Source organism: Tiliqua scincoides, chromosome 1, assembly GCF_035046505.1.
Source record: "Tiliqua scincoides isolate rTilSci1 chromosome 1, rTilSci1.hap2, whole genome shotgun sequence".
Taxonomy (NCBI): Eukaryota; Metazoa; Chordata; class Lepidosauria; order Squamata; family Scincidae; genus Tiliqua; species Tiliqua scincoides.
The window spans coordinates 180,528,516-180,533,547 of record NC_089821.1 but is presented as its reverse complement, the minus strand read 5'-3'; positions in this window follow the sequence as shown (position 1 = coordinate 180,533,547).

Below are 5,032 nucleotides of genomic sequence, written 5' to 3'. Positions count from 1 at the left end.
CCATCCACAACAATTGTTTTGATTTTTAACAAAATGATTTTTATTAAAAGATTTCTGTGGCAGGTTTGTATCTAGCATTCTTGAGTCCAGATACCTTGGCCTTGCCATTTTCATTTTATATGCACTTTCCATATATTATCCCAAGGACCCGGGATGGATTATATGATAACTTGAACTTTTAACAATCACATGGAGGTAGGTTAAGAGACAGAGACAAACTCCAGTGGTTTGCTTAACTCTACTGGCTCTCTTATACATTTCTGTCTATGTCCATTTTAAAATGGCACTTGCCCTGGGTTTCTTTCTACTATTCAGGTGAAGCCACATAGCAATAGGGGGGCTACCATTATTGTACATAAATTTTCAATACAGCCCAGTATTAAATAGCTTAACTAGAACTTGTGCCTTCTGTGGTAGGTGTGTGCCATCTTTTTTCCCCTTATGTATTACTACAGATTCATTCCCACTTTATTGCAGTGACTCTCTCCACTCCTGAGACAAAGCTTCTCAGAGAAGCACACTGATTTTTATATAGTTCATTTTTGCCAGACCAAATGTGACATTCTCCCATTTCAAATTATTATTTAACTCGCTAATGAGATTTGCTATCTGCACAAAATAAGCAGCCCTTCAGTGTTATTGTCAGCTGCCTACTGCCATGTTGCTAGGATACACACACTAGATTTGATTAACTGTACACCCAGTTTACATAAGAAATCCTTCTTTGTTTTGTGTCAATATAGTCCAATTTGCGCCATACATTGAGGAAGATGCAGCTATTTTGAGTGAATTTTTTCCCCAGCCCATTTTGGTATCTTATGATTTCACTCAGGTTTTTTTGTTTTTTTTATAAATTAAATACTTAATAGAACGTTTTTGGCTCAGCGAGGAGGAGAGGACTAATTCACATTGTAACCGGTGCTTCTGTGGGAATGATTCATGTAGTCCTGCAATCAGAGCTGTTACACAGGCCTACAAAATTGAGGGTCAGAAAAGTTTTTCCCAAACTTTATGGTGGTTTGATATGAATTTGGGGTGCCGATTCCAAAAACGGCATCCGTTTTGCCCTGTCACGTCTAGTTTTGGAGACACAGTGTAGCCTCCTTAGTGAATGGTTCAAGCAGCTTCCTCATGAGGAAGCCATGGTGTAGACTTCCTTATGAGGAAGCTGCTTGAACCATTCACTAAAGAGGCTATGCCGTGTCTCCAAAACTAGACGTGATGCAAAACGGATGCCATTTTTTGAATTGGCACCCCAAATATACCCAGGAATTGGTATAACGTTTAAGGAAGCAAAATGTGTGTTGGCCTGTGTTGTTAGATGGATCTACTTACAGTAAAGTCCAAACCACTCCTAGTGTTGGGCAGCTCTAGTCCCCACTGATAGAGTCCTTGTGTCTTCCCCCATATGCATTAAGAGGAGTCCTGATGCCATTATACTTGCAGCTGAATCTGCAATGACTAAGTAGTGTTGGCAGACTTCAGTGTTGTTAAAAGTCATCATTGTCAAATATTTAGTAGGATCAGCGAGACCTTGAGGAAGTCTCTCATGGTCTTGCTGATCTTGCCTAATGTTTAACAAGGATGATTTTTAACACCACTGATTATGAGCTGGGGTTGTCTGGGGAGGAGGTAGCGGTTGTGGTGCATGTTGGCACCAATGACATGGGCAAGTGTAGCCGGGAGGTCCTGGAGGCCAAATTTAGGCTATTAGTTAGGAAGCTGAAAGCCAGGACCTCAAAGGTAGCGTTCTTGGAAGTGTTACCTGTTCCACGCCCAGGGCCAGCTAGGCAAGCGGAGATCAGGATGAGATGGTGGTGAGATGGTGGTGTCGGGAGGAGGGGTTTAGATTCGTTAGGCACTAGGGAACGTTTTGGGACAAGCGGGGCCTGTACAAGAGGGACGGGCTTCACTTGAACCAGAATGGAACCAGACTGCTGACCACATTAAAAAGGTGGCAGAGCAGCTTTTAAACTGATCCCTGGGGGAAAGCCGACAGGAGCTGAGGGGTATCTGCTTCGGGACTCCTCATCCCTATGGGACAAGGTTGGGGAGGTTAGAGAACAACAATGTAAAGGCAGAGTAGGAGAAGAAATTGGGAATGGTAGCATGATGGTTTGGCACAGTGAGAGGATGCAGAGACAAAGGAGCTAATAAGCAGCCCATCCTGGGGCATTCCATGTACAAATGCTTTTATGCAAATACCAGAAGTCGCCAAGCAAAGATGGGAGAACTGGAATGTCTGGTGACTAGGGAAAACATTGACATAGTGGGCATAACGGAAACCTGGTGGAATGCAGAAAATCAGTGGGATACCACAATCCCGGGCTATAAACTCTACAGGAGGGACAGGCAGGGGCATGTTGAAGGTGGGGTGGCCGTTTATGTTAAGGAAGGGATAGAATCCAGCAAAGTAGAGATTGAAGGCGGGTCCGACTCCACCGTAGAATCTCTGTGGGTTAAATTACCAGGCCTGTGGGGCGATGTAATACTGGGGCCGTACTATTGTCCTCCAGACCAGAAACCGGAAGGGGACCTTGAAATGAGGAAACAGATCAGGGAGGTGACAAGGAGGGACAGGGTTGTAATCATGGGGGACTTCAATTATCCTCATATAGACTGGGTTAATTTATGTTCTGGTCAGGAAAAGGAGACCGGATTCCTTGACATGTTAAATGACTGTGCCTTAGAGCAGCTAGTCATGGAGCCCACCAGAGGACAGGTGACTCTGGATTTAATATTGTGCGGTACACAGGACCTGGTTAGAGATGTAAATGTTACTGAGCCATTGGGGAACAGTGATCATGCTGCGATCCGTTTTGACATGCACGTTGGGGGAAGAATACCAGGCAAATCTCTAACAAAAACCCTTGACTTCCGATGGGCGGACTTCCCTCAAATGAGGAGGCTGGTCAGAAGGAGGTTGAAAGGGAGGGTAAAAAGAGTCCAATCTCTCCAGAGCGCATGGAGGCTGCTTAAAACAACAGTAATAGAGGCCCAGCAGAGGTGTATACCGCAAAGAAAGAAGGGTTCCACTAAATCCAGGAGGGTGCCCGCATGGCTAACCAGCCAAGTTAGAGAGGCTGTGAAGGGCAAGGAAGCTTCCTTCCGTAAATGGAAGTCTTGCCCTAATGAGGAGAATAAAAAGGAACATAAACTGTGGCAAAAGAAATGTAAGAAGGTGATACGGGAGGCCAAGAGAGACTAGGAGGAACTCATGGCCAGCAACATTAAGGGGAATAATAAAAGCTTCTTCAAATATGTTAGTAGCAGGAAACCCGCCAGAGAAGCAGTTGGCCCCCTGGATGGTGAGGGAGGGAAAGGGGAGATAAAAGGAGACTTGGAGATGGCAGAGAAATTAAATGAGTTCTTTGCATCTGTCTTCATGGCAGAAAACCTTGGGCAGATACCGCTGCCCGAACAGCCCCTCCTGACCAAGGAATTAAGTCAGATAGAGGTTAAAAGAGGAGATGTTTCAGACCTCTTTGCTAAATTAAGGATCAATAAGTCACCGGGCCCTGATGGCATCCACCCAAGAGTTATTAAAGACTTGAAGAATGAAGTTGCTGATCTCTTGACTAAAATATGCAACTTGTCCCTCAAAACAGCCATGGTGCCAGAGGATTGGAGGATAGCAAATGTCATACCATTCTTTAAAAAGGGAAAGAGGGGGGACCTGGGAAACTATAGGCCGGTCAGCCTAACATCTATACCGGGTAAGACGGTGGAATGCCTCATCAAAGATAGAATCTCAAAACACATAGACGAACAGGCCTTGCTGAGGGAGAATCAGCATGGCTTCTGTAAGGGTAAGTCTTGCCTCACAAACCTTTTAGAATTGTTTGAAAAGGTCAACAGGCATGTGGATGCGGGAGAACCCGTGGACATTATAAATCTGGACTTTCAGAAGGTGTTCGACACGGTCCCTCACCAAAGGCTACTGAAAAAACTTCACAGTCAGGGAATTAGAGGGCAGGTCCTCTCCTGGATTGAGACCTTGTTGAAGACCAGGAAACAGAGTGGGTGTCAATGGGCAATTTTCACAATGGAGAGAGGTGAAAAGCGGTGTGCCCCAAGGATCTGTCCTGGGACTGGTGTTTTTCAACCTCTTCATAAATGACCTGGAGACAGGGGTGAGCAGTGAGGTGGCAAAGTTTGCAGGAGACACCAAACTTTTCTGAGTGGTGAAGACCAGAAATGATTGTGAGGAGCTCCAGAAGGATATCTCCAAACTGGCAGAATGGGCAGCAAAATAGCAGATGCATTTCAATGTCAGTAAGTGTAAAGTCATGTACATTGGGGCAAAAAATCAAAACTTCACATATAGGCTGATGGGTTCTGAGCTGTCTGTGACAGAATAGGAGAAAGATCTTGGGGTGGTGGTGGACAGGTCGATGTAAATGTCGACCCAATGTACAGCAGCAGTAAGGAAGGCCAATTCTATGCTTGGGATCATTAGAAAAGGTATTGAGAACAAAATGGCTAATATTATAATGCCGTTGTACAAATCAATGGTAAGGCCACGCCTGGAGTATTGTGTCCAGTTCTGGTCGCCACATCTCAAAAAAGACATAGTGGAAATGGAAAAGGTGCAAAAGAGAGCGACTAAGATGATTACTGGGCTGGGGCACCTTCCTTATGAGGAAAGACTACGGTGTTTGGGCCTCTTCAGCCTAGAAAAGAGGCGCCTGAGGGGGGGACATGATTGAGACATACAAAATTATGCATGGGAAGGATAAAGTGGATAGAGAGATGCTCTTTACACTCTCATATAACACCAGAACCAGGGGACATCCACTAAAATTGAGTGTTGGGAGGATTAGGACAGACAAAAAAAAATTCCTTTACTCAGCATGCGGTCGGTCTGTGGAACTCCTTGCCGCAGGATGTGGTGACGACGTCTGGCCTGGATGCCTTTAAAAGGGGATTGGACAAGTTTCTGGAGGAAAAATCGATTACGGGTTACAAGCCATGATGTGCATGTGCAACCTCCTGATTTTAGAAATGGGCTATGTCAGAATGCCAATGCAAG